The sequence below is a fragment of the Cibotium barometz genome, chromosome 41 (assembly GCF_041138505.1).
Source record: "Cibotium barometz isolate CiBa-2024 chromosome 41, ASM4113850v1, whole genome shotgun sequence".
Classification (NCBI taxonomy): Eukaryota; Viridiplantae; Streptophyta; class Polypodiopsida; order Cyatheales; family Cibotiaceae; genus Cibotium; species Cibotium barometz.
In genome coordinates this window covers 22,521,258-22,535,595 of record NC_141086.1, presented here as the reverse complement: position 1 = coordinate 22,535,595, position 14,338 = coordinate 22,521,258, and positions in this window count along the sequence as shown.

Here is a 14,338-nt window from a genome sequence, read left to right as displayed (position 1 = left end):
ATGTCAACCATTGGGTTCAGTCCTTGTGTGATCCTTGGCAATCCCTCTATCGTTGCTATGTTTGATTGCATAAATGCTCCTTAATGAGCAAACACAGATTTTTTTTTTGCTTTTTATATTCTCTCACAACCCGTTTACAGTCTCAAGGGCGTGGCGTTCTCTTCGTTGGGTCAAATGGGTGTCCATTTGCCCTCATTAGCTTAGGCGCTATACGCACACAAACCTCTTAGAGATATTTTCTAGAAAAAGCATATGCTAATAACTTCCCAGATGGAAGAGGAGGTCCTAAAACCTATTTTCCATCACTGTCTCAAGATGAGTTTTTTTGAAAATTTTTTCCTTGTTTCGCAGTACGTTTTTTAGGGTGTTCAAAAAGGAACTTTGAAAAACTCTGTATGAGAAACTTGTAGTATTTTTGGAGTACTACAACTTTGTTTCCCTGAGTCGTCCGCGATTTTGTCGTTTTGACCCTCAAAAAGTAGCCCGAAAATGGCTCATCATCGTTTGCGCGCTGTTTTTTATGTTTTTTCATGGTTTTGGGTTGTTTTTTGCCTCGATTTTTAGGTTGAATTTTAAGGCTGCTGGCCGGAGACCAAAATGATCGATTTTGACCTCAGACGGCTAGTCCAAAGTTGAAGAGCTCGATGTCAGCTTTCTCATGAGTCCTAGAGCGCCTTCATCGGATACACAGTTTAGGAGATACGGGCCTCCAAATAGGGGTGTTTTCCAGAGTCTTTTTTTTTCGACGCGGGCTCCTAGGGTGTGAACCCGTAGGCCGTGAAGTTGCAGAAATGATTCACGACGTTAACCATTTTCTGAAAAAAAAAATCAATGCGAGCTCCTAGGGCATGAACCCTTAGGCCATGAAATGAAAAACCACAATAACAATACCAAAAATAACAAATTAAGCTAAAAATTAAACAAAAAGCATTCTTTTTAAAAACAAAAAAGAGAGCTATTCTACACCAAATCCACATCTTTTTCATGGGAAACCATTAATCAAGATAATGGGCAATGGGTAATGTGTAGATTAGAGGAAAAATGATGGAAAAAGCCAAGGGATGGCTCCCCGACAACGGCGCCAAAAATGTTTTGTCTCACCCTAACTCTCCTTGAAACACATCCAATAAAAGATTACTTGGTGAACCGCAACTATCATGAGGATCTTTCCAACCGAGCTCATAACCCTTGAGGTCTCCAAGCTCTACAACTCCTTAAGAAGCAATTCCACCGTGCCTCCCATGAGCGTTGTCACACCGCCACGTTGCACTACGAGTACTCGTCCCTCCTTTCACCTCACATCACTTACACACTCACTAGCATGCAGTACGGAGAGAGATTAGCAAGAGGATTAACAAGAACAAGACTCAATTGCACAATGCGAGAGTATCTTGTATTATGAGAGATATTCACTTATATACATGGCCATAAGTGTTCACACTCACTTTAACTGTGGCCGGCTAGGCACTTTAGGCTCATAAGAGGCCTAATGAGAGATATTCACTTATATACATGGCCATAAGTGTTCACACTCGCTTTAACTGTGGTGGCCGGCTAGGCACTTTAGGCTCATAAGAGGCCTAATGCTATTACAATGACTACTCTTATAATATATCCATGAAGTACATCACTTAGGACTTCATCCTAACTTGCTACCACACACTCTTGAAACGGGAATCGCCACATAAATACTACGTCACACCATTACGGGCGCCCGTCCAAGTTGTAGGTTTGGACACCATTGCTTCATATCTTGAATGTATGACCCTTTGGTGTATTTAACGTGACTCCTTGATGTAAGATAATGGCGGTAGATCTTGTTAACCCTAGAATTGGGTTAACAAGTGGAGAATTAAAGGTACCCTTGTTTGTTACTATGTTATTAACATCAGAGTTATTAGTGTAGTTCTTTAGGTACTTATAATTTTTTTGGGAGTTACAGATTGAGACGTATTGTTTTACAGATGAAGGAAATAAGGCTTTTCTACTTAGGGTTGGCTATGATGCTATCTTGCTGTTTAAGAGGAACTCAATATATAGTTTCATCCAAGAAAGTAGATTCAATGGAGCACAAATATGATGGCCACCTATGGACGAGCAAATACATTTGATGGTATTGTGAGAGTCAATCAATACCTTGGAATCTTACAATGCAGGATGCTTACTTTCCCAAATTATCAAAATATTAGCACTCACAATAAAGTCTACTTCAAGGGTTCATTGGCTACAAAGTGGAGTGGGTATGATTTGCTGATGATGGACACACTAAGCTGATTTGTCACTTTTGCAAGATAAAATGTTCAGTATATTATGTTATTTTAAACGCTATAGATATAGGTAATTTTATATATTTTCAAAAATTTAGTTGTAGGACCAATAATAAACCCCTTCCAGTGTGAATGGGACCCACCACATCCAATCCAGCCGCTATAGCTGAACAAGCAGATTTTGATCCACTTAAGCCTTTCATGGGCTGAGGAAAAGTTTAGTTCTTGTTTGAATTGCAGACCAGCCGGCCGTCCCGGGCCAGTAATCATTCCTTCAGAATTTGAACTTGTCAGTCCCTCGATGGGTAATTGGAAGAGGGTAGGTAATTCCATCAATCTCAAGAAAAAGGGTGAATGCGCTTTTTCCTCAAACATTTTCCAAACCAATAACTTGCGCCTCTTGACTGCATAGACCCTTTCACAACTTTTCGAAGACGAAAATCTATAAGCATGTAGTACAACCATGGACATCTAAAGCTACCATTGAGAAGACCAGAATGTTAATTCAACAAGTTATTCAAGGAGATAGGAGTGTTGGACCAAGGAAGGTTTAGATGACAATAGCCAAAGAATTAATTGCGTGGCTGAAAGATGATAGGGTGATGATGATACAGTCAAGGATATTGAATTGACCAATTTGTTGGAAGAAATGGCTTCTCTAGTGGAGAATTGAAGGTACCCATTGTTTGTTACTATGTTATTAACAGCAAAATTATTAATATAGTTCTTTAGGTACTTATATTTTTTTGGGCGGGAAGGGGGTTATAGATTGAAACGTATAGTTTTACAGATGAAGGAAATAAGGCTTTTCTAGTTAGGGTTAGCTATGATGCTATCTTGCTATTTAAGAGGAAGTCAATGTATAGTTTCTTCCAAGGAAGTAGGTTCCTTGGATAAAGGTTGCCTATAGTGAAAGGTGTTTTATATTCAAAATGTCAAGTAAAGGTCAAGCTTCAGGTGTGGACTCAGTGAATCGAATGAGACGAAGTGGTGATAGGGTGACCATCTTACATGGGTGAAATATTTAATCACACAAACATAGAGTACATGATTGGGTCATAATGACATGCCATGTTTATGATTCATCGTAAGTGTAATAAGCTATATATTTAACTTTTTTATTTTATTAAAGTATATTACTAATTTATGTAAAAGTAAATAGTTATCTATGCTTAATAATATACAGGGTTCAAGTGTTGATGACTATTGCAATGTGTGAGATGAAAGAGGAAGATGTGGAATCCCAAGTACTTTTTTAGACTTTTGTTAATCAGACAATGGAAAGGAGTGGTCATGAAAGAGCTGATTTCCATGGCTTCATGACATATGAAGCACAAGCTAATTGGAATGTATCACACTATCCGATATGTTAGAAATAAAAATCAAACGGAAGGGTTCAAGTGTTGATGACTATTGCAATGTGTGAGATGAAAGAGGAAGATGTGGAATCCCAAGTACTTTTTTAGACTTTTGTTAATCAGACAATGGAAAGGAGTGGTCATGAAAGAGCTGATTTCCATGGCTTCATGACATATGAAGCACAAGCTAATTGGAATGTATCACACTATCCGATATGTTAGAAATAAAAATCAAACGGAACACAAGGAATTGTGTGAGAAAGGGAGAATTACACGTTCAAAAGAAGAAGCAATGTCTCATAGTAAACATATTCGCAACAACTGGCAGAGAAGCAAGCGAGTGGGAAAGGCCTCACAAGCGAGATTGCTAACCCCTATCTTGCAAGGGGGAGCTCAACCTGACCATCCATCTCCACCAATAAGCAAAAACAATAAAAAACACAAAAAGGGTTATGGTCTTAAAAAATCTCAATCTAATCACACGTTCTTCTCTCCTAATCACTCAAACACACCTTCAACTCAACACCTAATCACTCTACCACAAGTTTTGTAACTCATGGGAAAAACTAAATCAAACACTGGATCAATAGAATGCTTCTATTCCACTCTAGCACTAGTTCTACTCTAGGTAGTAGCGCCTCTTGTTTAGGGAAGTTGTAGCTTCATAACAAGCATAGTCTTCACCACAAGGAGTACAACCTGTGTAGAGCGTGAAAGCACATTGAATTTGGGAATGGGAAACTCAAGGGTGGTCACAATCCCTCAAGCTCTACCAATCCAATGATTAGACCTTCGTAACCTAATCACTTATCTCTCTCTATCCCTCTCTCTCTCTCTCTCTCTCCCAATCACACTCCACACCTAGTTAATCACAAGCAAGCTTACCTTAATCACACACTCTCAAGTACTTGCAAATGCAAGCAAGTAACTCAATGAGACTCCATAGTTAATGATAACATAAACATAAAATCATACAAGGATCAAGAAGAGATTAAGACAAGAAAGAATGAAGAAGCTCCCAAGCTTGAGCTCAAATGTAGATTATATTAGCAAAAGTTCCTTTACACACTCGCATAAGTCACTTATATACAATTGGGCTTTGCACAGTCATCCACAATTATGGGGTGCCCAAAACCTGTGCTCACTGGGATCAACTCCAATAGGGAATATGGCGAGCATTCACCTAGAGCCAACTTTTTTTATAATTGTAGGCCTTTGTCCATGTACAATGTGAAACATGTAGGCTAGGGTGGGGATTATAAGGAGTGTATGAAAAAGGAGTAACATTAACCCAAGAGGAGGAGATAGAACTTGTAGATATTCTCAAGCAATACAGAGATGTGCTCACTTGGAGCTATGCAAATTAGAAAGGAGTCCCTCCAGAGGTTTACCAACACATAATTCCTTTACTGGATGGCACTAGTTAGGTTAAACAAAGACCATACATATACAATAAAACATATGCTAAGGCAATTAAGGATAAAGTCAACAACCTTATAAATGTGGGTTCCATTTATGAGATTAAGCACATAGATTGGGTATCCGTGTGTGCAGTAACTTGAAAAAAATGAATGCGGGCACTGTAATAGATCATTACACACTCCATACACTGAATATGTGCTTGAGAGAGTGGCAAGAAAAGAAGCTTATGACTTCTTAGATGGATTTTGCACGTATAACCAAGTCTCCGTAGACCCAAGGGATCAATACAAGATAGCATTCGCTATAGAATGGAAAACATTTGCGTATAAAGTAATGTTGTTTGGTTTAACCAATGCACCAACTCATTTCAAAGACTTGTGTGTATAGCATACAAGGACTTTCTAAGTGAATTTGCTAGCTCATTTCAAAGACTTATGTGTATAGCGTACAAGGATTTCCTAAGGAAATTCTTAGAGATCTTCATGGACGATCTCTACATGAACTCAAAGTTGAGATGAGAGCACATACCCCATGTGGGGCTAGTGTTGAAAAGGTGCCGACGATACAAAATATGCCTAAACCTAAAAAAATACAATTTCATAGTGAAACATGGTGTAATCCTAGGACATGTGGTGTCTAAAAATGGAATCTCTATAAATAAAGGAAATATTCAAGTGATCATAGACCTCAAAAGACTTGAAACACCCAAAGCACTCCAAAGGATTCATGGTCACATAGGGTATTATAGACGCTTCATATTCATGTATACAAAAATTGCTAGACCACTATATGCCCTATTGGTATATTTTATGTAAAGAGTAGAGTCATTCCATAAGCACAAGGAGGCCTTAATAACCGCTCTGATTCTCAGAGCACCAAGGTGGGGTGTCATGTTACTAGTTTAACTTGGCAAAAAGAACATGGACTTTCCTATTAGTTACACTAATAGATAACTTAAGATTCTGAGAAGAGTTATACCACCATAGAAAGGGAAGGCTTAGTAATGGTTTATGTGGTTAAGAAGTTTTGCCATTATCTTTTGGCAACAAGAACAAATTTATATTTTTTAAAAGACCATCAAGATTTGCTCTACCTTGTGAACAAACCGTGCCATGGGCAAATTACATGATGGTTGTTACTTCTTCTTGAGTTCGATTTCACGGTATTAATTCACAAAGGAACATCTCATGTGAGAGCTGATCACTTGTCTATAATTTGCAAATGGGAGGGACTAACAAGTGTCAAGATGATCTTCCAAATGCGTCCCTATTTCAAGTAAGCTTAGTGCCAAGGTGGATTTATGAGATTCGGAGCAATGGAATTCCCTTAGACGAGATCATGTCTTTACGAAGAAAATGTCAATTAGTGAAGGCAACTGCCCTATACACCCTCATTTGAGGATAACTTTAAGAAGAAAATGTCAATTAGTGAAGGCAACTGCCCTATACACCCTCATTTGAGGATAACTTTAAGAAGAAAATGTCAATTAGTGAAGGCAACTGCCCTATACACCCTCATTTGAGGATAACTTTATAGATAAGGGAAAGATGACATCTTAAGACTCTACGTATGTGAGGACAAATATGTTGATATTCTAGAACAAGCTCATGCAGGAGTCGCCAGGAGTCGCCAAAGTACATTGGAGGAGACATCACAGTGAGAAAATTCATGTACATAGGATGGTGATGGCTGACACTCTTTGGTGACGTAATGGAATATGTCAAATGTAGCGACGATGAGTGTGCCATTGCTTCACCATTCCCCAACAAAACAAAAGAACCTTTATAGCCAATCATGTTCACGAGACCTTTCGCCAAATGGGGCACTAACTTCATAGGACCCATTAGTCTTGCCATTAGAAGTACACAAGTACAACACATCATGGTGGCTACCAATTATGTAACCGAGTGAGCTAAGGCTAGGGCCATGGTAAAAGCACATGTGGAAATGATTGCCAATTTCATTTATGAGCACATCATCACTAGATTCAAATATCCTTTGGGTATAATTAGTGACAAGGGACCAACCTTTTAAGTAACATGGTGACATTTCTCTTAGAAGAACTAATGATAGTACACCATAAATCTTTCTCTAACTACCCCCAAACAAATGAACATGCTAAGAGCACTAACAAGATCATATGCATTGTGCTTACAATCACAATCAAAGCATCAAGGACATACCATGTTATGGGCTTATAGAACCGCCTACAAAACTTCAACTATAACCTAGTCTTTGGACTTAATGCTATACTCCTAGTACAATTCATGACCCCAACTTTGAGGGTACCAATGTAAATGGAATGGATGGGAAATGAGTTGTCTGAACGACTTGTATAGCTTGAGAAACTTGATGACGCAAATCTACACTCTAGTGGTGGGCATGCATGCCAAAAAAGAGAGAAGAAAAAGTTGGTTTGAATGCCAACATCAAAACCAATAGGTTTAAGGAAGGGGACCTAGTCCTACCTTATAACCTCAAGAAAAATAAAAGGAAATTGAAGTTGAGAGGGATGGGTCCTTTTAAGATCTACGAACTCACAAAACTAGAGGGGTAGCATCCCTAGAGAAGCTTGTTGGAGTCCAGATGGAGGGATTCCTCAATGGGAGTAAGGGGAGGCATTCCTCAATGGGAGTAAAGTTAGAAATTATTGTGAATGTCTATGAACAACTTCAAGCCAGTTACAAGGCTAAAGAAAGGAGAAAACAAGAGATGCCAAGGGGTCAAACTGACCAACATACTGTAGGAATGTGTTCTACAGAATGTGTGGACATGATGATCACCTCAAGGAGCAACACCAAACGCCACCCACCTGTTAGATCTACATATCCTAGAATCATACCACCAAAGACTATAGGTACAACATTAAAAACAAGGCACTTGCAAGTGGTAACACCAATTAGCATGGTAGTAACGAGTAGTCAGCTTAGAGGAAAAATTATGACAACAATCAACCAAGGAGGCCATACTGTAATGAGCCAAGGAGGCCATACTATAATGAAAATAGAAGAGGGAAAGGACGTGTGGGGGGGGGGTAGTCTAGGACAGAGATGTGTGTTAGTATTGTAGAGTCCATAGGAAGACTGCTTGCCCAATCTTTCAAAAACATCAATAGGAGTTGAGGGAGCAAATGGGTGATTCCTAAGAGACCAGTCAGTCTGCAAAAAATGTGGTGATGCTTGTTCCTATGGTGGGGGAAGAGTATGTGTGTAACAACTAGATCAAAGCAAAAAGAGTTGGTGACCTCGGAGAGGCCATTAGATAAGAAAAAGAAGTCAGTGTCTTGGGAGAGTTAGGCAAAAGTTGGGGAAGAAGCCACAAAACTAGTACAATAACAAGTGTAAGGAATAATCTAGAAAGCAAACACAAATCTATCCTAGAAGCTTGAAGCACATGGAGTTGAACTCCAAAGAATCAGGATAGATGTAGGAGCCAAGAAAATAGAAAATAGGAGTGTGAAGCAGAGCAACAGAGACAGACATCTAGGAGGATGGGATAGAAATCCTACTAGTAAGTAAGCACAACATAACCTCAACAAACATAGAAGGAAGGGAAGGCGAAGTGTGATGCATGGAATGATTTGAAAAACATGAAACTGAATATCAAATCGGACCAGCTATTGACCTTGGTACTAAATTACAAGATGAAGAGCATCTAAGCTATTATGACAATTAGAGGATAACTTGGAGGCTATAGCCAAAGAGTCAGTGTGGATTGCCAAACTACCATAATAGAAAGGATCCCAGAAGCGAACAATGCAATTCCATAATTGACAGGAGTGAACATCCAACGTAACCTAATATGAGTGGTACCTTTGGATGGAGGTTCTAGAGTGAACATAATGTTGAAAAACACAACTAGACAGTTTGGAATATATGTATGGATGCCAGGACCATTTAATATGCACATGGTAGATCAGAGAATGCCAAGCCATTAGAAATAGTGAGAAACAAACAAATGATGATTGCTCGTGGATGGAATTTCCATACGACACTCCTCATGATGCAGATGGACTTATTCGTTCTCACATGGCATATTCAATCCTACTCGAAAGGCCGTGGTTACAACATGACAAGATCTTGCCACGGTTATGACATGGAAAGATCAAGCAAATATGGGAGAAACGAACAAATGATGATTACAGGATGGAATTTCCCTATGACATTCCTCATGGTGTGGATGGAAGCCGTACACGGAGCATATATGATCCTACTCAAAAGGCCATGGTTATTATATGCCATGGCAAGATCTTGCTTGGTTATGACATGGAAAGACCAAGTAGAAAGCCATGGTTCGACATGCAAGATCAAGTAGAATTGGGAGAAAGATAGGATAACCATCAGAAGACGTAAGAAGAAGTTGAAACTATTGTTGAAGCCACATTTCGACCACTTCCTGTGGAAGGGCTAAATTTGATGAATGGTGTGGAAGAAGATGAAGAAGAGAGGATCCTCAAAGAGAATCTAGACCTTATATCATTGTTCATGGTGGATGTGGAGTGTGTTGTTGTGCAATACACGACGATATGCACAACATAGTTGAAGGGGCCACAAAAGTAAGCCCAAACTCAGCAAAGTAAATCATGCAAATAGGTTCGATGATGATCAAACCTATTTATTTTATGATGATGATCGGAAAACACAAAATCTTTACAAGAACCAAAAGTAGAACAAACTCCTTCCCTAGGAGAGCCAAAGAATTGGATGGAAAACGAAAAGTCGAAAGAAAAGCCCAACATCAAGTTAGCCAAAGTGCAAGAAGATGAATTGGTGAATGTCAATCTAGGCCTGAATTTTTGATCTAATTTTACACTGAATTTGACATTCCTAGGATCAAAAATTTAAACTAAGACCTAACAAGCCTATTGACAAAATTCAAATATGTATTTACATGGAGCTATACTAACATGGAAGGCATTGTTCCTAGTTTTTATCGACATTGGATCAACCTCAAGAAGGATGCAGTGCAACCAATTGGGCAATAGCAAAGATACATAATGAATCCAGACTATGCAAAATCAGTGAAAGAAGAAATAGACAAATTACATAAGGTTGGGTTCATTTACCCCATAGAAAAAGAAACCTATATCTCACCAATTGTGATTATGCCCAAGAAGATTCTCAAGATCAGAGTCTATGTTGATCACAAGAGGCAGAATGTAGCTACCATTCCAAATCCCTTTCCCTTGTCTTTCACGAAATGGTAGCTAGCCATGAAATGTATTCATTCTTAGATGGCTTCAACAGATACAACCAAGTCCATGTCTCCGAAGGATAGAGAAAATATAGCCTTCATCACATAATGGGGTGTGTTTACCTTAAACGACTTTCGGCCTCAAAAATGCCCTTGTTACTTTCCAACAAATGGTACATGAGATGTTTTATGTATATCTGATAGATTATATAAAGGTGTTTATAAATGACTTTTCAGGGTGTGTTTACCTCAAATTTAATGGCTTTCGGCCTCAAAAATGCTCCTATTACTTTCCAGCAGATGGTATAGGAGATATTTTATGTATATCTAATAGACTATATGAAGGTGTTTATAGATGACTTCAATGTGTTTGATCATAAGGACATCACCTCATGTTATGCTTGCAAAGATGCATGGTCACACAATTGAAGCTCAACCCAACTCAAGAATCTTGCTCGGACACATTGTCTCCAAGGACGGATTGATAATTGATCCCTAGAAAGCGTAGGTGATAAGCATTGTGCCATCACCATCAAATTTAAAGGAAATAGAGAGGTTCCTAGGAAAAGTCAAATGGCATGCAAGGTTCTTGAGGTACTTGGCATGTGGCCTATTTTCTCTTCACACACTTACTAGGAAAGATGTAGCATATGCATGGTTAGACAAATGGTGCAGAGCTTGTTAATGGGTGCTTGGCCCAGCACCAATGGTGATCTTCCCAAGACTGGAAGATGGTACTGAAACATAGCAATTAGGAGTGTGAGGAAAGATGGTACAGATAGTGTATAATGCCAACAAAATGTTGTCCAAAGCAGAGAAAAACTATAATCCTACTAAAAGGGAAGCACTAGGACTGGTTCATTTTGTCAATAAGTTCAGACACTTTGCTGGGGAACAAGTTCGTTCCATGAGACTTTGTTATACTTGGTTAGCAAACCACATGTAACATCGCACTTTTTGTCAAGATTAAAAAATGGGAAAGTAAGTGAATCAGGAGTACCGTGATGATGTGGCAAATACTAAGTAGCGGGATCTGACCCAGATTATGCAAAAGAGGCAACTTCACGATGCTATGCCGGCTCCAATTTTAAGGTGCCACGAAATGCTTTCATAGCTTTCAACAAAGTGACAGACCCAACGCAACTAACGAGTAATCCTATGTTAGTAACGAATATATGTGGATTTATATGTAATGATTGTTAAAACTTGAGAATCCAAGCTTCCATGGTGATGGTGATGGTGATGGTGATGGTGAGGGTGAATTATTCCTATACTACTAATTACAATTATGATTAGTGCTAAGCTAAGCTAAGGTGGGTGATACCTATACTAAGGTGGATGGTGAGAATGAATTAATCCTATACTAATTACAATGTGATTAGTGCTAAGCTAAGCTAAGGTGGATGATATCTAAGTGCAATTATAATGATGAATAAACTAAACTAATTAAGCTTTAGACTTAAGCATAATTAAGCTTTAGATTCATAAATGATATCTAAAGTGTAATCATAATGATGAATATCTAAGTGCAATCATAATGATGAATAAACTAAACTAATTAAGCTTTAGACTCAAGCACAATTAGGTTAAGATTGAGACTCAAGCACAATTAGGTTCAGATTGAGCTTGTGCTCATAAAGAGGCTTGAGAGCTTGCTTCATTTGATTGCTTGAAAGTGACCCCTTTTATATAACGCGAGTATATCTTGTACTTATAAAGAGGCTTGAGAGCTTGCTTCATTTGATTTCTTGAAAGTGACCCCTTTTATATAAGGCGAGTACATCTTGGCTTTGATAGCTTATGTGGGATAACTGTAGCTTGCTCATGTGGCTTCTTGCTAGGTTGGTATATGTTTGGGCTTACTCATACTCCCTCCCTACCTTTCTTGTGCTCAGTGGCACCACATTTGTCAACACCCCCCCTTGGTGCCCTTGGTGCCATATTCTTAGGTTACTGCAGGGTGGCTGGATGTGAGGTTTGCAAATACTTCACCTCCCCTTAATGTAGCTGGTAGGTGGATTGACATTTGGACTTAGACATAGAACATGTCCCCTCTTGGGTGCTTAACTAGCTACTCTCAGCTGGTTAGGATTGTTTACATTTGCATCACTTCCCCTAGGTTCTCTTTGGCTAATCTTAGGTGGTAAAGCATGCTTACAAACTCATAGATTTGCATACTCATTTGGTGGCTTGCAACATATGGATTGATTAGGTTAGGGTAGTGGTTGGTAGGTCCTTTGTTTCTTAGTGTTGCTGCTTGTCTGAGATCTCCTTGCTTTTGCTTGATGAAGGTCCCTTGTTGCTTCCCTGGCTCTCAATCTCTTGCTCTTGGCTTTGACTCCAACTTTTGACTGCTTGTCTCTCGCTTGTCTTTGTGTCTACCTTTTAACGTTGTCTTCTTCATTGTGCCTTTGGTGTAGACTTTGTCTTTGCCATTTTCTTTTGATGCTTGTGCTTGGTGCTTTGATTCTTCTTCCTTAAGTGCCATTTGTGCTTCATTGCATATGCTTTCATGTGTGGGTGCCATGCATGTGCTCACCTCATGCGTGTATGCTTTTGGCATGCTTAGGAGAGTGATTGATGCATTTGTTATTTGCTTTTGATGTGTATGTATATGTGTGTATCCATTTGTATTGACCTCGAGGACCTGACCCTTCCCTAATGAACCTCTCAATATGACTTGTTGTGTGGTGCTTGATGCCATTTGCAAAAGGTCTTACCCACTTATGTCAACTTTTTCCTCGGCAGTGTCTAATTTGCTTACAAGTGGCAAGAGAAACACTTAAAATGCTTTGACACATGAGTTTTTTTGGCTTTTTTATTTTTGGGAAGAAGAGGTCTAAGAAATGCAAATGAAAAAACTCAAAGATAATGTAACTTGATTAAGACTAATAATTAACTCTTAATCAAGCTAGTGAAACTATTAGTATGGGAGAGTGAAATATGCAAATGATGTAATGAGAGAAATTAAAAAAGCATTGAGGATAAAGTAACTACTCCCCTAGCTCAAAAACAACTAAGTTTTTCAATTTTTAGCTCTAAAATCTTTGATTTCTTCTAATCTTTCACTAATGATAGTGATTAAGTCATAAAAATAATGATTAGTTAGTTATTAGCATGAACAAAAATTGGAGGACCCAATTCACCAAAGAAAACTTTTGATGGGGGTTTTTGATGGGGATGAAAGCCCTTGATTAGTAGAAGTTCCCCAAGTTGAAGAATTCAAATCTCCATTAGTGTTAATGAACTAGTGTTAGTGTAGTGGGAGCTACAGGAGATGAATGCCTGATACCATGTTAAAACTTGAGGATCCATGTGCCCATGGTGAATTAATCCTAAATATACTAATTACTATGTGATAAGGTGGATGATACTTAAGTGCCCATGATGAATTGATCCTATAATAATTACAATGTGATTAGTGTTAAGCTAATTACAATGTGATTAGTGTTAAGCTAAGGCAGACGATACCTAAGTGCAATCATGACGATGAATAAACTAAACTAATTAAGCTTTAGACTGAAGCACAATTAAGTTACAAGATTGAGACTTGTACTCATGACGATGAATAAACTAAACTAATTAAGCTTTAGACTGAAGCACAATTAAGTTACAAGATTGAGACTTGTACTCATGACGATGAGTAAACTAAACTAATTAAGCTCTAGACTCAAGCACAATTAGGTTACAAGATTGAGACTTGTACTCATAAAGAGGCTTGAGAGCTTGCTTCATTCGATTGCTTGAAAATGACCCCATTTCTATGAGGTGCATACATCTTGGCTTTGATAGCTCATGTTAGATAGCTCTAGCTTACTTGTTGCTAGGTTTGGTATATGTTTGGGCTTACTCATACTCACTCCCTACCTTTCTTGTGCTCAACGGCACCACATTTCTCAACAATGATGGAGTGACAATCTAAAAACTAGAAGGTAATTGGTACTATGACATGCTGACATTTTTAATAACAGGACCATATCAGGGCATCAGTGACAATCCAAAAACTAGAAGGTAATCGGTACTATGACATGCTGACATTTTTAATGACAGGAACGTTTTTGAGTGGTATGAATAAGGAAGGATCAGTGGAAAAAAGCT